This window comes from Syngnathus scovelli, chromosome 16 (genome assembly GCF_024217435.2).
Source record: "Syngnathus scovelli strain Florida chromosome 16, RoL_Ssco_1.2, whole genome shotgun sequence".
Taxonomy (NCBI): Eukaryota; Metazoa; Chordata; class Actinopteri; order Syngnathiformes; family Syngnathidae; genus Syngnathus; species Syngnathus scovelli.
Window position 1 is genome coordinate 7,106,854 of NC_090862.1, and position 25,746 is coordinate 7,132,599.

Here is a 25,746-nt window from a genome sequence, read left to right on the forward strand (position 1 = left end):
TTAACATTTCTGCCTGTAGGGAACATCCATGAATTTTTGTCAGGGCGAGGCCTTTGTCACTTGAGACCTTTGATCCAACTCTGATTTTGCCCCCTTAGCCTTTTCCACTTTTCCATGATCTGATCCGTCAACTTCAGTGACTCACAACGCAAAGGGACTGATTAGTGTCGTCCAGGCCTTGTAAAAAAAGCATCTCGACGTGAAGTAGAGACGAGCGAACCCAAATGAAAGGAGCAACGTGGTCAAACTGACAGGTCACCTTTGACACGCACTCGGGCTTTAATGTGGATGTGTCTTGGGCTCTTCAAGGGGACGGATGTCATAAATCGTCGGCAGATACGTTTCCACATGAAATGAGGGATTAGAGGGCTCGTACGACAGCGGGGGCTGGGACGTGGCCGTGCCCTCCTACGGTTTTTGTACTTGCGTGCGTCCCGAGAGGCTCTCTCCTTCTTGAGGTGGTAGGCTTCTAAAAATGTTTTGCACTTCAGTCATTTCCCGGAGCTCACGACTGGTTGGACCAGAAGCGAAACATGTCCATGGTATTCGATCGACAAGTTCCCTTCCTACGTGATGTCATTCAAATTTGTCAGAACGTGCCTTTAAAGCATATACATTATGCAACAAGTAACTTTTGAAGGATGACTTCAAAAGTTTTTTTTTTTAATGAGCTCAACATTAGCAATTTGTATTTTTGTGAGCGAAAACAATTCAACACGATATGATGAGTTAATTGATGCTATCAGTTGACAGACGTTTTCTTTAACACGCCTCAGCGAGCAAACATTACTAGAAACTGACGCGGCCGCAAATGTTAAGCGCTTTGAGTGCCGTTCAATTTTGCATTCCGATGACGGATTCACAATCAGCTAATTACATGCGCACACAAAAGAAAAGAAAGTAAACACAACAATTGGCTTCCCGCAAATGCACAAAAAAACGAGTATCGACTCTTGCGTCAAATTGATCGCTGCCAGTTACGAAAATAAGATTCCAGATTGCAAATCTCTTCCGTATATAGTATGTGCAAAGGGTGTACAGAAAAATAGGCGTAGCTTGTGTTTACTAAACAAGACCGATATTAGTATTAGTATCAGAGTATTAGTATCAGCGTATTTTTTTTGTTTTGTAATTGTGGGAAATGTGCACCATGCAAATTAGTGTGTGAATCCCATAATAAGTTTCGCCTTCCCGTGAACTGCGCCGCGGCCCCGACGAGAGGGAGGGCCCCGGTGGCGAGGGGACAGGTAACGCTGCAGCCGGATGGACGGACGGACAAGGGCCTTGTTGTCTAAGTGAGAAACATGAGCCCGTTTGAAGCAGGAAGTCCTGCGCTGTAGAATACACGAGCGAAGCCTGGGAACCTTGAGTGGCATCTCAAAACAATGCTGGCACCTTTTTGTCTGTACAAAGTTCGATGATTGCCTTCACGGTAGAGTAATTATCAGCAAGAAGAAAAGGCAGAGGAACGCTCTTTGACCGAATGACTCTGGCAAAATGTCAACTAAAAGAATCTTCCATCCGATGTAGAAGTAAATGCGATCTATACTCTTTTATTTGTTATCAACATAGCGTTTGTATTTTGATGCTATTTTTAGTTTTTCCATTGGGAAACATTGCTCAAGTCGACGTGAGCGCAAACAGTAAATCCACAAAATGTGCGTGAAACGCCGCCTCACGGATCTCTCCTCCGCCTCTCGATATAGCTCCGCTCCGAGTAGCTGACGCCACGCCAACATCGTTAAGATTTACGCGGCGTAGCGAAAAAAAAAAGACAATCTGACGTGCAGCGATGAGGATCTGGAGAGATTGGACGATGAGTAATATACGGCGGTGATATGGATACCACATGTGCTCCTTTCCCCGCATCGATGATGAGGTGCTAGGAAAAAAAAAAAGTCTGATGGAGAAGGAGAGACGCGAGAAAGCCGATGCGAGCGATCGGAAGGCAGTTCCCATGGCGGCTGCCAAGCGCCGGGCCGGTCGGGGGCACGCAGGGGATGACCTCACCCGCTCTGCGGCCGGGGCGACGAAGCTGCTCGGCAACCTCATTGCATCAGCCCCTCCACTTTTGTGGTTTTGTTTGGGACGCCTCAAGAAAGCCCAAATGGAGCACAGAACAGGGAGGCGGGCAGGCAGCTCGCCTAGCAAAAAAAAAAAAAAAAAAAAACAGCTGGAGACGACAGCCAAATGCTTGCGGTCGTCTAGTCGGGTCAACCCTGGTCAGGGAGGGAACACCCCCCTTCCCCCGCCCCGCATCTCACCATCCATCCAGGCGGCCTCTGTAATGACGCTGTCACAGCCTGGGAATCCCGCTAGTCTCATGCTAGTCTGTCCAGAGGCTGAGACCACAACAGGGATTACAGACTCCGGTTAGCCAATCTGCGGACAGCGCTAAAGCGACAGCAATCCACATTGTCGCCATCGGGAATGGGCAACTTCTGTTTGTTTGTACTTTTCAGATCAGTCTTGGACTGACAACTTAGTAAAGATTCAACATGGTCGTCTTACATAAACCGAACAAAGACTTTTTAGGCTTAGCATTAGCGATAGCTTGCCCTTCCCTTCGGTTGTCATTGTTTATCAAGAATGTTGTAAAGTAAGTAGACTCAGAACATCTGCGTACAAACGCCCGTCTTCTGGTTTCGGGCCATTCGTCTTCTGAAGCTGATCATTTGTAACTTGCACACGGGCTGATGTATGTATGTAAGCGCATTCCTACTATACGTGCGGTATTGATGTCTTGGAAGAGAAATGCACACGGGAACACGGCGTTGTCGTGTTTGGAGAATGTTGATAAATGTCTTGCAATCTGTCACGCTCATGTTCTTACACTCTTGGCAAGTTTTGATTGCGGCGCTCCAGAGGCATCCCGCAGAGTTTTGGCCACAAATAGGGGTACGGGGAGAATCCATTTCAGTCCCTCAAGAACTCATATACGGTTCTGTACATGATTATGGTTTTCCAGGGCCAAAAGCTGCTGCAGAGACGGTTGCGAGATACCACAAGATTTCAAAATAAGACTCTATTTATTTCCTACTATTATAATCAGCCCAAACACTAACCCAACCCGAGCCCAAACCTAAAACCTGCTTCAAACACGTCCTCCCATGTGTAATCGAAATGTACTATCTCCACTTCTATCAAACACTGTTGTTCTCAGTCTTACGGGCCGAGATTGTTTGCTTATGCTAAGTCTTCTGTTTGAGCTGGGAACAAAAGGCATTGCACAACGCTCACAGCCAGCCAGCCAGGCAGAAAATACAAGATTAACATGACGAAGGGATGCGGGAGCTGAAAGGAAATGTGCTCTTACCGACGGAGATTTATTTAACGTTTCTTGTAAAGCCGGTTTCTGCTCAAACGGCGTCGAGGTTAAACATTTGCTCGTGCTTTGTGAATCACCCCCAACATGCGTTTCGGTATCATCCTGTTTAATTAACCCCAAATAAAGTTGATGTGGTGGTCCTGGGCTGCTCCGAAGTGACATTTAAGGAGCTGCAGGTTTCCAAGCATACTCCTACTCACTTCCTTGCTCTTATTTCCCCAACTGCTGGGAAATGTCATCTGAACTTAGCCCGCATGGCCTTTTTTCTAGAGTGGCTCATTCCGAATTTCCCATATCGTTCGGCACCGCTACGTTCCTCATATGGATACGCCATCCCCGTTCCATATCCGTCCCACTCCCACGTTCCATCTTATTCTCAACTTGCCACCTTATAGGGCGCCGCTGGCATGCTGGTGACATCATTGTTTCCACGGCGACTACCCTAAAATTCCAGCCAGTGGTGTCGTTATCTCTCTCGGGCGGCTGATTTCCAGCCACTCCTGTCTTAAACATTCCCCAGAAGCATATGCACATACGACACTCCTTCTCTCTACATATTGTTGAATAAATCCTTGTTTTATATCTTGCCGGGTCAATCGCGGGCCACCTGATGTCATCCGATTCCCATGGCTGATTTTTGTTGTTGTTGTTGACGCTTTTTGTTGTTGTGTCTCTATCAGCAGTTACCCTCGGCGGCTCCTTCAACCCGCACGCCGGCGAGATTCTTGTCAGCACTCACCATGCATGACATCATGAACGAGAAAGCAGCTCGCTCGTTTGGTATTTGAGAAGACGCACGTCGACAAACGGAAGCTGCCAGTCACCATCACGAGGTAGTCGTCTCACGTTTCACTCTTTCTAATCTGTTGTCATGATGTCAGCTAGTGAGTGATGAGTGAGTGAACACTTGAATAACTAGCAAGGAATCTCAACTATAACCTGAATTTTAAAAACAGGTCTTGTCACTTGTCTGTCACTGGGACCAAAAACCAATGAATTGAAACAGTTTGGAAAGAACAGACCGAGGTGTGTCTCCCTTGCAGGTGCAGGCCGCATCAGAAAGCCTCGCCACAGTTTCCCGGTGTGTGAGTGGGTGGTAGGGGTGGAAGTGCAACGGAGATAATCCTCGGCTTAAGTCCTGTGCACGTTGGCCAGATCAGTGAGCGAAGGGCGCTGGGTGGGTTGAATGGGCTGTGCTACCCTGTGGCAGTCACCCGGCCGGGAGCCGTCCACCTGACCACCAGCCCGCAGAAGTTCCGTTTGCTAAATCCATCCGAACAGATCTGCCGTGTCCTGAACTCAACCTCCCGTTCATTAGCGATAGCATTAGCTCCAACGAATCGAATTTTGCTTCTTCATAACAAATGAACAGCATACCGATGGCATAAACGTACTGTACCGTCATCAGTCCTGTGCCCCTCCCTCTTGGGTCATCGGGTTAACGTCTTCAAGATGGCTTCGGCAGTGGGGAGAGATAAAGATGATCGGTTGACCCGCAGGTCAGAAGGTCCGGCGACCCGGGCCCGGCCCCGTTTGAGTCGGAGACCCCGAGGAGAGAACCTTACAACCTACACGTTGGCCTGCGTGCGGGTGGGAGCGCCAGCTGTGAGGACGAAGACGAGGAGGAGGAAGAAGGGGCTCGCTCAGCTGACAGGATGTGCATCATTCCCCGGATACTTTTCACTCCTCTTCATTTGGCGCTGCGCATTCCCAACCTCCTCGTGTTAATGCCGCCCTTTAACCACGACAAGCGCTGGATGAGACCTTGCGGTATCGCAGTTAATGATCCAATCGCTCAGCCGCAAAACGGTCATAAAGCCGGTCGCTCGCCAAACTCGGCGTAACCCCACCCGCCATCTTCGTCGTGACAGTGGGAAGCCGCAGCGTTTCCGCCGCTGAGTTTTCGATCTCAGTGCGAAGGTTGAATTCCTTTGGGAGTTGCTATGACAGTTTCAAAACGTGGACCACCGTGACGGTTGCACCTCTCTCGCTGCCCGCGGCCTTTAAATGAAGCCAAATGTGAGGCGATCGTATCGAAAATAGCAGGAGACAGCTCAGCGCTGCAAAGGGAAAACAAAACTCTTTTTCCCACAGATCCGCAACCGCAATTTCTAATTGTTGGGGAAGACGAGCGAAAGCTTCTTTCTCACGGCGGCAAATAACACGAAAATCAGCTGTATTACTTCTAATTAGCGCTTTTACCGACGTGAGAGATCGGTGTTCAATTACAGTTACCAGCAAAAAGCAGTCGGTGGGATATTTTACCAATCTTCCTTCTCAGGAGAATTCCATCACGTGTGAAATCGAAGCGTACCGTCCGAGCTCACGCAAACGAGCTCCCGAGCAGTTCCCAGGGTGAGAACAATAATCAGTTGAGTCCTTGAATGCAGCATTGAGAGCACTTGAAGGTCAACCGCTCTTGCTTATTCAGCAAAATAACGGTCTAACTTTGACCCCGATGGGTCCCGGAAATATCGAGCTGACAGCGCTCCTCATAACCCAAAAAGACCAGACTGGGCTTTTCCCCACTCTCTTCCAAATCAAATGATTTGTGTTTGTTTCAGGAAGTCTCGGGAAATAAACTCGAGTGTGTTGTTTCAGCAAATGGATTTGCTGAGTCGCATCCAGATGCGGTTCAAAAGTCTTTTTATTGTTTGAGTGTCATATCATACTCTTCTGAAGCCACTCGAAGACATGGCGAGGATCCACACACATTCTGGCCTTCTCCGATAAGATCGGACTTTGCAGGCAAAATTTCAAGTTGGACAAAGCGTCCTTTGAAAAACAAAAATACGAAAGATTGGGAGGGGCAAAAATAATCCCCAATTTTGGATTTAGTTTGATCATCTGCAATTTCCTGATAAGGATCGAGAGTCTCATTTGGATTCCTCCGGTTTCTGGGAATCTCAATTACAAGTCATTGGATACAAAATCTCAAACGATTATAATTAGCATCTTATGCTAATGTTTAGTGATAATGTTTAGTCTTGCTAAAATGACCACAATTACATAGCTAGAAATGAGATGTGGCCTTTCTATCTCAATGGCGGTCACTTTTTTTGTTCTTCCCACGTCACGTCTGAGGCTGCGTTTTTTGTGTTATTTTTAGCGTGTGCTTTGCGCAGCCAACAGCTCGACACCCTCGGTCTAAATTCATCAGAGGCGTAATGGGACGTCTCTGAAGGTAAACTCCCCAGACGGCGGAAGAAGAAGCGCCTGCTGGCCCGACCTCGCTTTCACCCCTAGACAAAAAAAAAAAAAAAAAACAGTGAAGAGAGGAAAAAAATATACCTTTAAAAGTTTTACAAGCCATCGTTTGAATGTAAGCCTTCCTCGTCGCCAGCTGCTAAAGGTCACGCCGTTAAAAAGGAGTTTGGAATATCTTTTGATTTTTCAAGTGCTGAAAATAATAATAGTAAAAAACGAGCCCATAATTCCTGGCTAGCGTTTGGACAGATTTGCTTTGTCGGCAGGAATACAAAGCTGGCCGAGTGACGTCGGCAGTGTTTGAGGTGGCGTCTCAGCTGGAATTCGGAATCCAGGAGTGAAATGGCCTGTCAGGCTGATGATGTACGGCGGGAGGGGGCGGAGTTTCAGCCACCCACTGTGGGCCTTTTTGCCTCACAGTTTACTGTAAAGAAGCTATTAGGCAGCCTTATACTCCAAAAAGTTGCACAGTCCCCACATTTTGTACTCCACAGTCTCCACTTTGCTGTCTCTTCCCTCAGTCTCCTCTTGGATAAATGCTGCCACAGTAGAAATATGAATATAAATTCAAATGAGTGTGTCAAGGTCAAGCTCATGTGCACTTCAATGCAAGTGCCCCTCCCCACCTTTCCGTTTTGTCATGATGTCTATCTTTAGACGGCAAATCCCGCCCCTGCCCCCCCCCCCCCCCCCACTTGTTATCTTGCCCTCCCCCAAACTCTCCCACACCCCCTTGCCCCATCCCCACGCCTTGACACTGCCTCTCTGCATTGATGCCCATAATTACCGCTGAATGGATCCGCACATTTCCCATGGATGTCACTGGAGCCTTTGGCCTGCTCTGTCGACCCCCCCACCCCACACTCACCCCCAACACCATCATCGACGTCCCCCCCACCCTTCTCAATGGGGATTAAGAGCGGGATGGAGAGGGTGAGAGAGGCCGCTTGCCCAGATGGAAGGATGCTTTGCTATGCAGGTCGTATACAGTATGACCAGCAAAGAGGGTGCCCTTAGTCTCCTCTTGAGTAAAAGGTTTTTCCACGAGATGGGACTGTTATTGTCCTCCATTTTTCTTGTTCAGTACTTGGTCTCGTTCCATAGCAGTGCACTTCACTAAAGTCATCTTCATTAAAATTTGTCACCTTGATTTTTTTGTGACTCAGTCCAACTGTTTGTTCCGTTTGACAGGACGGAGCACCCTAGTAAAGATGAAGACGCCTACGTTTGCTTCCCATGCGAGTTAGAAGGCCCAGTCCCCACCTCCTGCAACAAAAGGCCTTTTTTTAAAAAAAATTAAAACTATAAGGTAAGTCCATCACACACAAGAGTGAAATTCCATCACCTCTGCCGACTGTGGAAACTATAGTGGAAAAATGGTAAGAGTTGTTGATTCCCACCAGAAGCGAGTGGACGGACGTCACGGTCAGCAGGAGCCTCGCCCGCCAGAGGTAACCGATACCCATTACCCGAAAAAGTCTTCTCCCACAGGGCCCAAAGGAGCGGCTAACACCGTTAATCACATCACGCCGAAGCCACAGAAAAGTGGCGCTTTGATTCGGATACTCGGATAAAGAGAAAAAACGTGTGGGAAAAAAAAAAAAAACGGGTTTTGTCCGCTCGGGAGGACGAGCGCGCATGTCGTGCTCAGCTGGGTAATATATGCATAAGCTCAACATGACAGCTGGATCTCCTCCAGGAGAACGTGCGGTTAACTGTGTCATTTTTCCCTTCAGATGCGGCTCGGCTTTTTGGGAAGTTGCTTGGAGGAGGACCGTTTGCAAGCGATGAGGTTTGGCTCCCAGCACGCTTCCAATTATCCCCATTAACGGCGTTTCCAAGTCCATGTTGACGTTTGTGTGAAAGTACTGCTGCCCAACATGACTTTTAAAGGCTTATTAGTCCAGGTCGTGGCTTAACATCAAATTAAACAGTTACAATTTTGAATGCTGGTAGAATAACTGAGTTGTTTTGGGTGGGCGGTCAGGACGAGCCAGCACAGTGTTATCGTTTGATCAAGCTAATGTTACTCATGGGACTACGTAGTTATCGGAAGTCCCATTATGACATTATAAAGCAATAGTATTCAATTGCCGGCTGTAAATCATTAACATTTGTTGAGCTAATGTAGCTGCGTTCATCTTTTTAATCTTGTTAGCTAGCATCGGCGCTAATTATGTCGTTAGCGTGCACGTGGTTGGATTGCTTATTTTTTGTTTTAATTTCAGGGTGAAAAGTGCTTTACTTCTCCGTCAATAATATTTGTTTACTGACTATTTACTTACTTTGTTCCTTTTGCCACTAACAAGACGAAAAAAGAATCTTTTTTGCTGTCATTTTCAAAGTGTAAGCTGAGAGCTTTTTGATGCAACTTTTTGTTGGGCAGAAAGTTCCGGCATGGGTGACATTGCGCTTTGCCCACCCCTCCATTTGGTCTCACTCTATCATGTCCCATGATTGTTTACTCGGCGCACAAAAGGCATGGCCGCTTGAGCTCATTATGAGATCGGCAGCTCTAATATACTGCCAAGTGCTGCCCCATTTCCTGGGCCTGTTGTCTTGGCAACGCAGCTTCCAAGAGAGGTGGTGGGAGGAGGAGGAGGGGGGGGGGGGTGGACTTCTGGTCGGAACCCAGTGGTTGGGACTTTTTGAAGACTTTGGGGAGGGCGGGTCGCATGATGTCATCCCATGGCACGGAGGGGGGCCAATCAAAGCCTGAGAAAATGATGTCACCTTTTGTTGAGCCGCTCCATTGAGGACTAAAGAAGTGCAGTGAATTGAGAGGTCATCTTTCCCCTCCCGTGTGTGAGGGGGGTACGTGGGGGGAAGTGCATTGTGGTCATGCTAATGTTTTGGGGGGCCATAAAGATGTCATGTGGCTCAACTTCCAAAACATCAAGCCTTCACCCCCCCCCCCTTTTTTTTTTTTATTCTCACATGCCGATGACCTCGTCCCTGGCAAATGTGATTGCTAGTATGAGCCATGTGACATTTTGGATGACTTGTCACAAGACTGATGAGTTCTGAAGTAAACCAAACAATAAGAAACTTCTTTTTGAGGGATAATCAGTGCCTTAGCAACTGCGCCGTTCAAATGTCACTCAGCGATTTCTATGTCAATCCGATTCGAAACCGATTCACTCCAATTGAGAGATCACAAAGATATATCACAAATTTCAACAAAATTTATTGTAAAATGATACTTTCCAATTTCTTTAAGATCATGATACGATACACTCTAATTATTTCATGGCTGGCTCCAATTACAATCTAATTGACTCCACTTACAAACTGTTTGACAATGACACACCGCTGCAGTGACAAAACATATTGATTCCATTTTCCCCAAAAATATTTCAAAAAGCGAAGAAAAGTCTTGTGATTTTTTTTTGTTTCTTTCTTTTTTGCAGGGTTCTCCATCACCCGGCCTTGACCAGTCACCGCGGTCTAAATACTGGCTCGGATCTCCGTAGGAGAATGAAAATAACGTCTGATTATTTTCCTTTGGCCGTTCCAGCGCTTGTTGATGTATACCGGATAACGCCCGCCGTGGATGTGACATCGGCAGAGTTGCAGCGAGAGCGCGAGTATGAAAAGCAGATGTCCGTACGGGAAAATATTAATCCGGGCTCAGTGTAGAATAAGTCAAACAATATGTCCGTCCGTCGCGGTCATCGCTGGTAAACTCGCGGCGCATTCACCGTCTTGGCTTCCCTTTTTTTTCGTCTTGACTGATCTCTTTCATAAATTCTCCGAAACAGAAACCTCCCCGCCGTCCCGCTGCGTCTACGTCAAAGCTTCTCCCGGTCCAAGAAGCCGAAGCTGGATCTTGAGGGCGACGTTGTCAGTGATGGAGCGCATGCTTGTCGGACGGCTCGCCCGCCAGGAGAAAACATCTGCTCATGGCCGCACGAGTCCTGGCAGTGTCCAAACTGGGATTTACTCTTGATCCTAGAAACATAACGCAGAAACTAATGATTGAGCAAGTCCAAAAAATGAGCACACAAATCAAAAGTGGATTGCATGAAAAGATGAGCAAATATCCCAAAACGAGCAAAGGCAGAACAGATCTTGTGTGAGTCTTCCAACAAGCTAAAAACCGCAATCCAAGTCCAGACTCATGATTAAGATATGATTGCTGATGCTTTTGAATCTTGGTCTTCTAATTGAATATTGTGTTCTTCAGAAAAAATCCAATTGTTTGTATCTCTGTAACAACTGGCGGGAACCACGTCCCAACCTGTCTTGGACCTTCTCTCATCAAGTGTGTTTGTTTGCAGGCGTCCTGCCACGCTCGCACAGCTTTTATTTACAGACAGGAACAGGAATGGGGAAGAAAAAAAAAAAAAACTCCAGGCAAGCTTGTTTGGGGTGCGTCCACGCGTATGCTACGTGTCGCACGTATGCAGCGCGCTCGTCATAAGGGTCCTTTGAAGGTCAGCGACGCTGCGGTGGGCAATGCCGCCATATCTCCCATCGGGTTCCACCGAGCGTTTGAAAGCGATACGGCCGGCGGCGCTGTCATGACTTGAACTTTCATAGCATCCCACTGAGGCCAAGTTGCGGCACTATCGCTTGGATCGGTCTGTGAGGGTCCGTTTATATAAGGAGCCTGCATGCCCTGAGAATGCTGGCTAAAGATTACATGTTGAAATTACCTGGGGAAGTCCTTGAGATCACGTCTCCAGCTCGCTCTCGCTCACCCGATAACATCTGAAAATAGAGAAAGCTAGAGATGAAATATGTCATCTGCTCCAGCAAATCAACTTTGCTGCTTTTCGGCCAACTTGAGATGCAAATCGTGTTTTGAAAGCTCTTGTCTAAAAACACAAATTTAAATTTGAAAAGCTATTTTGCAAAGTTTGAAACAGTCATTTTCAACCCTAACCCTTAGTTTGAAAGCTTTCTTGGCCGCCACCTCCAGCATGCCACGCTGTCCAACCTGGTGCTGTCTTTTGCGCCACCAAATCAGGCTTTACACTAAGCACATGGCTCCTAGTTTCCCCGGCATCTTCACGGACCATTGCAAAAGTCAAGCCTCCAGGAGTGACATACTGTAGATCACATCCAGGCTTGAATGTGAAGCTAAAGTTTCACTGGAATCGGGTCAAACAGGGATGGAAGCAGTCAAAGGAGCTTTGCAGAGTTCGTAATGATGTGCTGGCTTGGCTCGTGTGTGTGTGTGCGTGCTGTGTTGTGTGTGAAATCCTAGATGGAAACCCTACCCTAGTTGGAAACCCTACCCAAGTTTGAAACCCTGGTCGGAAACCCTAGTTTTCGCTCGTTCTCAGTTTTTGTTGATCAATCACTCCTTCGCAGATGGATGTGGTCCGGCATGTGATTTTCGTAGAAGGGGGGGGGGGAGTCAAGAGGATGTCTGCAGGAGGCAACACTTGTCTGTTTGGTTACTCCCAAGTGTGTCCGGAGTCGCATTCAAAACCGTCTGCAACCGTACCGACCGAGACGATGCGTCAGGCAGGAGGCTCCGATCCCATCGGGCGTGTCAGCGGGGGTGTTTTTTCATAAGGCGCTAATCTGGCCTCACAAAGGGGAATGCGATATTAGAAAAAGAGCCCCTACCCGCAAGCTAATCAAGACCCAAGCAGCCCTCGGAGCATTATCTCATCTTGGGGGACTAAGCCGAGCCGCATGCAGCTCCGACCTCCTGCCGATCCACATGATAACTCATTTAGGTCACGATCAGCAATGTGACAGAGGATAGACAAGACTCTAGAATGTTTCATACACAGTTTTGTGGGGTTGGTATTTACAGTTCCAGACAGTGTTAGGGTTTTTGTAGAGTTTAGGCTTTTTTTTTTTTTTTGTAAAAAAAAAAAAAAAAAAATTATAGTAAAAAGAGGTACAGTTCCTTGACTTGCATGCAGATTGTGTGGAATCGATTCCCACACAGGATCTTATATAATAATGCTTTAAAAAAAACTTTAAAAATATCAAATATCATATATATATATATATATATATATATATATATATATATATAGATGGCTGTTTTTGGTAAAAAAATAAATAAAAAAAGTAAAAAAATATATATATCTTTTTTTTTTAATGACTATGTATAGTACGTTTTAGGGGGTTTCAAACAAAGGTTATGCTTTGCCATTAGCATTCACCCTCAAACAGGAAGTTCTTCAATTCACTCTTTGTGTCACTGGGAAACTGCACACTTGTTCCCACGGAAACGGGTCTGGGACAGTGCGACTCAAAAGCAGTTTGTGAACGGTTGACCGAGCTGACGCCTGTCCAAAACTCATCGTTTGGATCCTAAACATGTCTGCTTGGACCAACCTGAAAATCTTCAATCCAATATTGACTTGAACCTTTTGACCTTCTAAATCAGGGGTGTCAAACTCTGGCCGGTGGGCCAAATTTGGCCCACAAATACAAATTATGCTTTGTGTCAATACTAAATTTGCAAATTTTCTTCACTTTTAAAAAATAGAGATGTTTCTAGCCATTTTTATTACCACTTTATTTAGAAGTTTTGAACAGCGCTTACTAGTCTTAGATTTCAAATCTAGTTTTTCATCAGTTTGTTTTGTAGCCTATACTGGATATAATATGAGACGTTCATACATTTATTTGGGTTGACAGTCATAATGGCCCACCGAAGGAAATTATGACTACGATGCGGCCCGTGACAAAAATGAGTTTGACACCACTGTTCTGGATCATGGATAGGCAACAAACAAACACACACACACACACACTCACAACACACTAGGGCTAGGGTTTCCAAAACACACACACACGACAGATAGATAGATAGATAGGCAGATAGATAAATAGATAAAGACACAGGCACAAAGACACGCAGTGGCACGACCATGCGCCAGTGGCGGCTTAAAAGCAGTCATGCGAAACAAGCCGTTTCTGCAAATCAGATTACATCTACGACCCGAGGTGTGCTGGGCCGCACGCACTTTACAAACCCGAGGCCGACTCGCCTTTTCGGTCTTTGCCATCGATTACAAAAACACGAGATCTAGAAATGAAATGTAAAGAAATGATTGATTTGTCAAACGTAACCAGATGAACCGAGTTTAGCCTCGTTTCCGGAAGCTATTTGACGAGGTCCGCACTGGAATGAGGCACTTGCAGCGACTTGTTGAGTGTGTCGTTAGCAGGAATGCAAAAGATAGACCACGCGCAAATGATTCACCTTCGATTCAGGTTTCCAAGTGAAGGGGGAAACACAGATTTCTTCTGTTTTGATAGACGCTCATCTGGCATTCCTCTTGTTTTTGCCGTCAGGTCGAACTGCAATGAACAACAAGGTTAGCTTTCGTGTTATGCGCTTAAAATTATTACACAGTATGCAAATTGGAGCTTCAATAATACAAACATTTTAAATGAATCATTGTGTGAAACCATCATTTGAAACTAACTTTAAAACCCTACTTGGATTGAAAGTCTACTTGGAAACCATAATGTGGCTTGAAACCCTAACATGAGTAACTTTAAAACCCAACTTGAATTGAAAGTCTACTAGGAAACCATAATGTGGCTCGGAAACCCTAACATGAGCTCAAAACTTGAATGAATCTTGCTGCCGTAGAACGTAATCAAATCCAGACCACGGCAAGAAGCACGAGTTGTCCCCTGACGAGACTTAAACGAGGCTCAGCGCCGCTAATCAGAAAGCCATTCGACAACATCAGCACTAATCAACAAGCAAACTTTGAAGTCGTTATCTATCAATTTAGAAAAAACAATCACTGCCATCTGCTGTCTTCATGATTCAGAATATTCTAAACACGGAGCTTGTTACTACCCCTTGGAGGTCTGAGTGGTTCGGAACTGTCACTATCCTGTCAGCAAGTTCAACTCAAAAGCCCACCCCTCAGTTGGTTAACGTCCACAACACTGGTCAAAAGAACCAGAGTGTAGTATCTTCATCTGGAGTGCATTTCCTGCCCTCGGGCGAGGCATTTGTCCACACGGCTCTGCGTTATGTCGTCCCCTAACAACACCCAAACAGTACAATTTAAGGACAAGGAACCTCCGCATCAAACATCTGGACAAATTCCTCACAGGGGGATTATGTCGGTTTAGGAAGCAGCGCTGAACGTTAAGAAGCAGATACGCGCAATCATCGCTGTCGACTCGGCTCCAAATTTAAAGTCCCAATGATCATCGTCACACACACATCTGGGTGTGGTGAAATTTGTCCTCTGCATTTAACCCATCCCCATGTGATTTTGATCCATCCCCTGGGGGAGAGGGGAGCAGTGAGCAGCAGCGGTGCCGCGCTCGGGAATCATTTGGTGATCTAACCCCCCAATTCCAACCCTTAATGCTGAGTGCCAAGCAGGGAGGCAATGGGTCCCATTTTTATAGTCTTTGGTATGACCCGGCCGGGGTTTGAACCCACAACCTTCCAGTCTCAGGGCGGACACTCTACTACCAGGCCACTGAGCTGGTAATTTCACTTTGGGATGGAAATTTAAGAGGATAATAAAATTACAGCGAGTACAAATTACAATGCCCTCCGCGGCCTTTGGTGGAAGGGAAAAAGTAAGAAACCCGAGTGGCAAATTTTACAGGCTGACAAGTGAAGAGACAGTTATATTGCGCAACAACAGCGGAGGGTTATTATCTTGTCGGCAACAAAATGACGTCGATGGATTGTCTGTCATTCTTTTTTTTCCCCTTCGTCGAGAGGTAGCGAGCGGCGGTGCCCACGGGAGCTGTGAAATGTTAGTTTTGGAGTCAAGGTAAACACGCTCGCTTGCTCCCATGGTGGGCCGGTACCCTACACAGAGTAAGCACATGTTTCCCATTGTGGTTAAAAGGAAAGGGGGGGCGGGGGGGATTAAAGTGTAGCGCGAGCCAGAGCCACAGTCAGATACACCCCATGGAGGGATCACAGCACTGCTGAGACAGCCCAGAGTGAAGTGGATGCTGGCGACCCACCGGGCCGGATTTAAGAGAGGGACTTCCTGTTAGCTCACTGACAGAAATGGTGTTGAAAACAAGCATGATTTTTCTTTTCCACAAACTTTTCTAGGAAGAGAGATCATCTTCTGGCATGGAAATTTACCGGCTCCATGTGATCAGTTTTGTGACTAGGTGAAGCAGCATGGGGTTAAGGCAGCGACTTTCAAGTCTGTGTTCACGAGTCAAGTCACTCTTATCTCAAGGCGCCACCATATGACAACTCTTATTATTATTCCGTAGCATCAAACATAACAGAGTCAGCTGGAGAACTAAAAGCAACCATCTGGTTTTTAGGCTAGCAAAATGTGAGCTTTTCTTCCCTCCCGCCGGGACCGGCGAGTCCAACAGGCCGCATGCAGGTAAGCACAGAGGAGGCTTTTTAAGGCAAGAGACTGTGACTGTGCAGCCAATTAAAGGACAATTTCAAGAAGGCAAATCGTGCGCCGGGCCATTGAGGAAGCTACGCATAGTGAAGCGTATCTGCATTTAGCACAAGCTGCCAATTAAGCAACACCCCGTGACACTCGGCTGCGACCACTTCACATGGAAAGACCGCAGAGAAAATTCTCTCTGGGCTGCGTTTTAAAAAAAAAAAAAAAAAAAAAAAAAAAAAGAGGAGACGGGAGGGTCAGAGGGAGGGGAAACATTTTGTGTTACTGGAGCTAGCTTATGAGGTGAGTCCATCTAAATTTGTCAAGCTAATTGTTAGCTTGCATTCATTAATTAGCGACACGCTAATTGCTCCTTCCGATTTTTGATTTGCAGTTTCTTCAATGTCGGTACGCTTGTCAAATGCATAAGAACAAAGGAAAAAAACTCTGTCGGGGTGGAGAAAAGGTGGAATGAGGAACACGTGAAGACTAATCCGGTCCAGGATTAAGTATAGGCAAAATATCAGCCACGGTAAACAAATGACTAAGATTCTCGGTATGTGTGGTTAGGCGCCCCGGGGCTCCAAGAGACCCCAATGGGGTCTGGATCCAATCCCGCACTGTTTATCAGTGCGAGTAGACGTCGCCACTCGGGAAACACTCTGGGGACGAGGTCCAAAAGCCGGAAAATCCATCAGTGCTGAAGCTCTCGAGGGCCGAACGGGACATAAGCGACTTTACCTGTGGTTTCAAAAAAATGTTTGACGACTAGCCGAAAGTAAACCAACAGCGTCAGATCCATTCTCTGAACTGCTTATTCTCACTAGTAGAAGTTAATCACCTTGTCTAGAAAAGGCACTATCAATCACACACATGATTTTGTAATCGCACTTTTAAGGCCAAGCCGCAAAGTCTTGCAACTCTGCAACTCGAGAGTCAAGATGAAAACCACCAGAACGGAACCACGTGGGACCACGCGCCATCGTTATTTACACAACAAATCAACAACAGCCAATTATCGATTGTTTGTGTGTTACAAATCGCCGAGGGGGTGATTGCAGAATGCTGATGATTGACGATGTAGAACTTTTAGCATCGACAGTGTCCACATCTGGCTTGTTTGGTAACCATGACGACACAGATTTATAATACGCTGCTAAAGAAGACGTTGGTCAGTTTGGAAAATGTCATTGTTGTGGTTAGCCGCTGTTGATTTTAGAACGCCGAAAGAACATGCAAACGCCAAACATGGGGAAACCATAGCCAAGCCTCCGACCCTGTTTAAAAGTCCAATTTCCAATACTTGAACTTCTAAAGGCCTCCACGTGTGCGATGTTCCGCTCCAGCGTTCAGATTTAGCGTGCTAAAAAATCCGAAACGGCAACGTGTTACATTTTACGGCCTTCTGGCCCGCAATGCTTTGCCCGCTGAGCTCAGAGCTCCAGCGGGCCCGAAAGGACTTTGGCCGCACAAAAGCCATCTGGAGTGCCACAAAATAACTCTTTGAATGTGCACTCTGCGTGGTGGAGACTCGCCGGGGTCGATACACGCTGAACCTTTCTCCTCCATCCGCCCCCTCCCACCCCCACAACTAATCCCAGCCTACATGAGTGACTCCGCCTGAAAGCCCCACACGCCAAGAAGCTCTCGCAAGACCACCTGCTCATCAAACTAAATTGCACTCGGCGAGGGCGATGGAGAGAATGAAAACGGAGGTGTTGAGGTAAAAAAAATAAAAATAAATACACATCTGTGATCTTAGCAAACAAAAGAACAAATTGCGTTTCAACGCAGCCGCACCCAAGGGTCAAAATGTCCGTCGGCACCCACTCGGCTGTGTTTGGATGCGAGCATGTCAATAAAGCTTGGCAGCCTTTCATCTTAGCTTCTTTTGTGTTCCGCCACACTTGTCGGGCTACAATTGACGGTTATTATTCCAAGCAGCATTATCTTGGTGAACGCGAGAGGTCCGAGCACTCTTCGGGAGTCGGAGGCCGGGCGCAACCGCGAGCAATCTCTCGGCAGAGATAAAAGCTTGGCGGAGAGGCCACGACGGCATCCTCCCTCCTCGCACTAGCACGAACGTGGCTTTCATCTCGGGCCACTTTGGCTTTAGTGAGAACAAACACGTCATTTGGACCCCGAGGACCGGGCGGCGCCAAGCCCCACTTAAAATCGCTGTTTATTATTATTCTTACAAAATAAGATTTACCTTTATCGGGGGTCTCAACATACCAAGTAATGTTTGCGCGTGTGCTTTTGACCACCAAGCGGCACGGCTAATGGCGGTGGCCATTTGCCAAAGGTCAACCATGCATGACGAGTTGTTTTAAAGACGGTGTGCAGAGCTGACGTGCGGCCGAGGCCATCGAGCGACCGGAGCCTCGGCTTAGCGCCTCGACCCCTCCAGCCCCCCACCCACCTCGCTCCGCTGGTCACACAGCATCAGCTCCCGTCCCGAGCCCGGACACTGATTTATGGGACAGGAGGATTACGGACAAGCCAGCCGTGAGGACCACCCAGATGGTGGCGCAGGGCGAAGACAGACACAAATCATACGAGCTTGGAGATGAAGACATTCACACATCATTACAAATAATGTTATGAAAAACATGTTGGGGCATGTTTTGTTTTTTTCATAGGACGGTTTGAAAAAACACCAATCGTACGTTCCGCCTTTTGTGGTGCTTCTGACAAGGATTCTCCTCAATCACAAAATATACTTTTTTCTTTTTAGTCTATTTCAAACACCGCCCATGTGGTCACAGATGGTCTGCAGAAGTTCAGAACCAACTGTGGATTTCGTCACACAATGGCAATGTTTAGTGATTCACTTACAGGCTCCGACTGGCCCGACTTGCATTTCACACACTTAATCGGTTTCGCATTTTCATCCAGCAAGAGTCAAACGAAGAAACAATGAAGCAAAGGGCACATTTGTCACTCGCAGCGGAACCCAATGTACCGGTCGGCTGAGCTGGACAATAGGAGCGGGTGACAAATCGGACGCGGCGCATTCCTCGCTGACCTCATGGAGGGAGACGAGAAAGCAAACACTCACCTGCCCTGAGCTAACAACACGTGTGGAGGCCAAAAGAGCAAACAACACACTTGCCTGCCCATACCTGCACGTATTGTTGGCGAGAAAAACGGGTTCAGAGAGCTTGGGGTTTTCAAAATGTACCAAACGCATTCAATTCAAGCCCGGTGATTTGTGCGCGACAATCATTGATGAGCACATCTCACACAAAAAGTCCCCCCGAGGCCTTGTTTCCCGACAGTCGAGGACCCCGGACGCTTCCTGGTCACGTGACTCCCTTTGATTGGACGCTTGGAGAAAACAAATTCCTGCCTCGTCGCCATGGAGATGAGTCAACAGCACGCGGGAAGGGTTGGGCGCGAGGGAGACGAAGGGGCGCGCAGGCTGACCCGCCGTAGTTAACAATTCATCCCTGTATCCGGCTCCCGAATGATTGGGCAAACAGCGAGTTCTGGCGAGTCAATACGGCCGAGGAGGGGAGGGGGCGAGAGGGGCACCGCGGCGTGACACGCTGATGGGAACACACTGACAGGAACACACTGGACTGTGGCGGGCGATGCGGGACGGCGGCCAAGCCCACCGATTCTAAACGTCGTCTTACTGAAGAATTTGGAATTTGCTGAAATCAAAGCTGTCGCTCGTTAAAATGCCGATTGCGTCAGTTGAAAGCCTCGAGGATCTTTGGCAAAGGTCCAAATGTGTTGTTTAAAAGCTCCCGGTTAAAAAAAACGCCCCGTTAGGAAGTAATAAAGCCACGAGGCCTCGTGATGACAGCTAACATATTCAAGGAAGGTTTTACGAGAGGACGGCGTTGTAAATGCAAAAAGCTTCGAAGATAAACTCACCGTCGTATCTGCGAGAGCCATCGAGGCTTGACGTCTCTTCGGAATTTGGATTCCATTTCTGTGGAAGCAAGAGAGAAATTTGCATTACATACTGACTCCATGGGGGATCAAATTAAAGAAACGACCCCAGACCTGGCTTCCCCTACAGGTGTGAAGTGTAATTTATTAAAAAAAAAAAAAAAAAAGATCAAGAAGGAACGTATTCCTCGCGATAAATGAGGGTCCACTATATATATATATAGTTGCCATGGCAACGACATATACGCTAATTATAAGACGGTGAACTGCAACATGATTTTGAGGTGTTCCACATTGCTGCTTTGAGGCTTCATTTTCGGTCAGAGGGTGTTAAAGCGTGTCAAAGGAGGCCCGAACGGAAAATTGGTACAAGCCCGGGAGCTGCTTCCAAAGCGCTGACCGCTTTACAGGCAGCGCCTGGCAAGAACGGGTCAGAGACAGAAATAACAGACAAGCCAAGGGTGGATTTCACTGATGTCACGTCATACAGCAGCAGCACCAGGCTTCAATAAAACATGGGTTGGACCCGGACAAAAGTGGGCAAGGCCGAGAAGCGAATCTCATTATCCATTTGGCCATCGGACTTCTCCAGGCCCAGTTTTTGAGGGGAGGGTACGCATCCGAGCCGGTGCTACTGGCGTCATGGCGCAGTGTGGTCGTAAACACTCGCTTTAGGAATCTCCCAGAACTACAGCCGGCACCATTTAAAGTGCTGGAACAGAAAACGAGATTAAAAATAGCAGATGCTCAGAGTCACTTCCCCAAAAGGTGTGTCGGGGAGGGAGTGGCGCGAGCACGTTTATTCTGGAAAAAATCTTACCGTAAGAAAATGACTAAATGGAAAAAAGGAAGCAGTAAATTTAAGTTAAAAGTCTCATTTGGTTTGCAGACGAAGGAAACATTTTTCTGCTTGATATCTTGAATGCTGAACCGAACGACTAAGGTTCATTTCGTCAAGCCGTAACTTTAAGGGGATTTACAAGTAATTTAAAAAAACTGTTAATAAAAACAGTTAAATGTTAAATCTACACAGTTTCGTTTCGAAATCTGAATTCACTTCTAAACATTAAAAATGAAAAGCTAAAAAAAGAACTGCGCCACCTGTTGGATCAGGTGGGGCACTGCGGTTAAGAGCTGTTCGCACTAAAAGTGTTTCGCTACAACCAAGTAAGATCTCACAAACTCTTGAGCTGGGGCGCTCTTTATTAAATAGAAACCCGAGTCCCAAGTGAATGAAGTTGTGGGTGGCGGACTGCATGGGGAGGATGCCCTCGAGCCAGGCTGAACCGCAAGTGAAGCACAAGTCAGCCGGAAAGCACGCGCGCGTATCTAAAAACACAAGCGCAAACACGGGCGATGTCAGGGATTACACCTCCGATACCGCCGCAGGAAACGCCAGACAGGTGTAGCCATCGCGCCCGACGCATTCCCCTTCAGGTTTTAGAATTTTTTTTTTTTTTTTTTTTGACTGACTGACTGACTGACAGCTCATCACCCCTCCTGGGTTGGTTGAAGCTATTGTAAACATCTGCGGGCCTTACTCACTTGTGTGTGTGTCATTCTCAGATCCCGCACAGGAATTATAAAGCCGCAATGTCACCGCGGCCAAAAAGCAGCATTGTGACTCAAATCGGGTGGCAGAAGACAAGAAGGTGGCAGTCGAGGGGCCAAGGGAGAATTCATTCAGTGTCCGAGACTGAATTCCGGAACAGATTGTGTTCAAGAGGAGAGGTTTTACCTCACGCGTGCTAGTGCGCGCCAGGAAAACTTCCTTGGGGGAGGTTGTGTTGTTCATCTTTATAATAACCAAACTTTTAAACAATAAGTTTGCGCTCAGACTTTCTTTAGATGCTGCATCAAGTCATTATTAACGGAAGTCTCTCTATTTCGTTCTGCATAAGATTGCTGAAAACAGTAGATACCTCTACTGGTCACATTGGGTATTACAGTTTACCGCATATCACAGCAGAGTAATAAAAGCTGCAGCACCGGGCGCGTCGATACATTTTATTTTGTTGCTATGTAGATTTGCAAACATTTCAGGCATTTTGTCTTGCTCGGTATGGGCTGAGCAGGTATGTGAGAGTCACATTAGGCGGAAGGTCGCGCATTAAAAGTCGTGTTTGCTCTGTCACGCGCGCGCTCGGGGAGCGCGAGTTTGAACAGTGACGTGCCAAAGCCGTAAAAACAGGACATGCAGCGCTCGTGTTTGCTTAAGACGACCCAAAGAATGGGCCGCCGTTCCAAAACAAATCCCTCGGCCTGCATTCCTACCCGTCCGTCAAACGTTTACCTGTCGAACGGGATGTGACAGCCAGCGGAAAAGGCGAGTTAACGACCGACGCGGTCGCCAACGCAGGCGGGATGACTTGCAAGTTTGCTGACGAACGCTGACGTTTTTCCCTCGTTTTATAAAAAATATATATTTAGAAAAACAACAATATTATGGTCGTTTTCTAGAACCAAGCCGTGTTTGTTTATTTTGTGTTGCAAGCTCTCTGAACGCACGTATACTCTAATATTCCTTGTAAATAAAATAAACACTAAAATCGTTCGCATTACAGTTATATCGTGCAAACTGCAGCGTCACAATGCATCAGAATTTAGAAGGCGAATTTCCTCTCATCAATGGCTTTGTTTATTTTGAATTGTACATCTTTATTTGTGTGTGCCGTCCGTCTGTCATGCATCTGCCGCATAAACTTTTGTAATGATGTTTTCCGCAAGCGCTTGGCCAGCTCGTTCTTACATAACTCCGACAAACAAACCGACGGCTCGGACAGGAAAATACGTGCGGTGGAAATCCATTAAGTGGGGAGAGGGGGGCGAGAATCCCGCCCCCTGCCCCGTATCAGAGCAGCCCTTGGGAGAAGGGGATGTGATTTGTATGTGTGTTTTTCAAGAGGGGTGCTCATAAACAGCCATGAAAGGGGCCCCTCTATTCAGCCCACCAGCCGAGATGCGCTTCACTGGGCCCGCCTTTTGTTTTGGCCTTAAACATTAAAAAAAAAAAAGGGGGTGGGTAGATTATCTTGATGTGTCCAAGGCCCTGTGATGCCATTCGATTGGGTGCCCGCTTTGGGAAACAGGGAGAAAAAAAGGCTTCAGTGGCGCTTGAAGTGATTTAAAAGATGGCAGAGGGGATTGGGAGGGGGAGGGGGGGGGTGCCCGCAAATCCTGTTTGGGAGCAACCGCGGGCAGCAGAATAGGGAGGCAAAGTGCCAAGGGAGCCATCATTCTATAGTATGCAAAGTTGCTCTCAACTTCATGAGTGGCGTGGATGTTAAAACAAAAGGCGGCCGGCATTCCTGTGTCACGTGACCAGGGTCAATGCGCCGGCGCAGCGCGTGGGGTCAGGAAGTGCAGGCAACTTCCCACGCTGCCTCGCACCCAACCAACGCCAGCGGGGGACGAATGCGCTTGCCCATTGGCAGGTGTTCCACGTTCTCAAAAAAGAAAGTCCGCGCCTGATGAGCGCTTGGGAAAATAATCGCGACTTCCTCGTCAGCATGACAAGTGTTTTTTATTAATCAGCAGTCACAGTGGGTAGGAAAAGTATTTCAAAATCATTCATGTGACCTTTGAACCTGTATTTGGTCAATGGCACTTTAAATGATGACTGGTGCACGGACTCCCGTTTAACATGAGTTTGAATGTGATTATTTCTGAACACATTATTGAGGGTGTGCACACTTATGCAACCAGACAGTCTTAATTCACTTTTTAACTTCGGTATTTGAATTGAAATACCTCCCAACAGCTGACATCATGAGTCAAAATGTCTCGAGAGAGCAAGCAAAAGAAACGCCTCAAGTTGCAAGCTTGTGGACGTCGGTGTCATATTCCCGACATCGCCTTGATCGCGTTCAAATTGGAATAAAGAGATCCACGTCAACCAAGACATTGGCACAAAAGCGCGGCGGCCCGTCCATGCGTGGAAATCTAATAGGCATGAGAGAACGGGAGCATCAACAAAAGCGAGCGGGCCAAACAAAACCGCTCAGGGATGGATGAGTGGGCGCCTCGCAAACAGGCCGAGTCTTGTTCCGCTTCTTTTCCAGTTATATCACGTCGGGAGCCATCAGGTGTTACGTTCAAAAGGACGGCGACGTGGCCATGTGGTTTGTCATTTTTTAAATCGCTCAAATTTGGCAGAGCTGCTAACGTTTGCTAAGTAGAGCTGCTAATTATTGCGCCACCGTCGAGCATAACAGCCGTCCCAAGTCATCGCTCGGATGACCCTCCTCGCACTCTCTGTCGAACCGGTCGGTGGCGAAATCACGCTTCATTGTCATCCCCGTTGCCGCGGAGACACCGAGGCGTCGCTCACGAGCGGGCCCGTCTATCCGAACGCCGGCGCGCTAGCTAATCCTTCTCCATACCGCGGTGCGTCAGCGATCAGGAATGCGCGAGGCCTAAAACCGAGCCGTTGTTCTCGAGCCAACGCCGACGCTGGAGAAGAACAGACTTGCAAGATAACAAGGCTGGAGTCCAGCGCTTTGATATGTCAGACAGCTTCAAATGGGACTAAATCATAAAGCTCGCCGCAACAGGTGGGGACGTGTCGAGCGGCGTTGTCGAGAAGGAACAAAAAGCAGTTTAGCGGCTTGGTCTTAGCGTCGGACGCGCTATGAAAGAGCAGTTGAATGAGCGCTAAGCGGCAAAGATCCCCCGCAGATTGCTAATCGTAGCTTAGCATGATGACCTGTCTGTAAACTGCCACATGAATTCATACCTAATTAAATGTGCTCATACGATGAAGCTTTGAAGAGTTGACGATTAAATCGAGCAAAATCTCCAAGCGTGGAAGATCAAGCGGGCCGACATGACTAGCGGGGAGCCCATCCTATGCGGGGAAAGACAATAACTTGCCTGTTTTACGTCTCGAAGGAGACATCAGCGCACGGATGCAGCTGACGTCGTGTGAGGCCGACGCGGAAGTGTGTCGTCGCCGCACAAAAGCGCCTTCATCTGCCTTGTTTGATTTCCTGGCCGCTCTCATCCAGGCGCGCCGTCGTCTGTACAAATGACGCGAGATGTTTTGGATGATGGTCCTTTTGAATGACTTGCAAGTATGTGCTTGTTTTCAACACTTGTGTATTTTTATTCCTTCCAATGTCACAACATGACCGCAAACTCTTGACCTCGCCACTTCACCAATCGACCTCAACTCGACCTCCGTCGGGCCGCTTGCGTAAACCCGGTCACCCGAGCGACCTGCCACTTGCGGAACTTGTCCGTCGCTTGGCAAGCGCTGACTCGTTCTGCTACCATTTTGATTGACATTGATGCACATAAACATCCTCGTGTCTTCACCTGCCGTAACCTATCATTAGCACTGTCATGAAGCCGCCCCCGCGAGAAGCCCAAACTACCGCAGGTGTAAACACCTAGAGGCCTAATCGTAGCTTTTTAAAATAGGCTCCGCCCATTCTCCCTCACTTTGTTTTCTCCCCGACCGCAAATCTGACTTTGTTATCAATGAGGACGCCGTTTGAATGAGATTGCAGCCTAATTACAAAACCGTGGCTGCCTTTGCCTCGATGAGTGAACGACGAAGGAATTTGATTCTGAAGCGTTGGGCAATCCAAACAATGATATTAGTTTGCAGTGGCTGGCGGAGGTCATGAGCAAACATCTGATTCGTGCACAAATTAGAGAAACGAGAAGATTTCAGAGACGGCTTCATTTTTTTTCTCCCTTTGCTGTGCGCGAAACCGGAATGGCGGTGGAGCTTTACTCCGTTTTGAAAAGCGGTACATTGTGGCATGTTTGTGACATGATAAAAAGAGAAAAAGCAAACCGCCATGAAAGCACATAATAACGACGCTACAAACGAGCGTCAAACCCCAAGCGTACTCTGGCTCAGGATCAGCAAACAAATCATATGATTTAATAACAGAGAAGCACGCCAATGTCATGGTTGAGGCCACGAACGTTGAAGAAGAGGCACTTACAACAGTAAGCCCCACCCCAAGA

At 47.4% G+C, this 25,746-nt stretch overlaps 2 long non-coding RNA genes across 3 annotated transcripts in view; one reads left to right on the forward strand and one right to left on the reverse strand.

Moving 5' to 3' along the window:
• The window catches only part of LOC125984232 (uncharacterized), a 65,575-nt gene extending 57,189 nt beyond the window's left edge, over positions 1 to 8,386 (forward strand). The window contains exons 5-7 of one of the 2 annotated variants that reach the window (XR_007486870.2): positions 4,009 to 4,161; positions 7,727 to 7,986; positions 8,272 to 8,386. This is a non-coding gene — a long non-coding RNA (uncharacterized lncRNA). Of the gene's footprint in view, positions 1 to 4,008; positions 4,162 to 7,726; positions 8,191 to 8,271 lie in introns of both variants that reach the window. The other variant, XR_011088317.1, reaches the window with a different exon arrangement.
• Positions 8,387 to 9,700: 1,314 nt separating this feature from the next.
• The window catches only part of LOC125984229 (uncharacterized), a 30,171-nt gene continuing 14,125 nt past the window's right edge, over positions 9,701 to 25,746 (reverse strand). The window contains exons 2-5 of the long non-coding RNA XR_007486864.2: positions 19,750 to 19,807; positions 13,716 to 13,813; positions 11,194 to 11,248; positions 9,701 to 10,486 (exon numbers count right to left, since the gene is read on the reverse strand). This is a non-coding gene — a long non-coding RNA (uncharacterized lncRNA). The remainder of the gene's footprint in view (positions 10,487 to 11,193; positions 11,249 to 13,715; positions 13,814 to 19,749; positions 19,808 to 25,746) is intronic.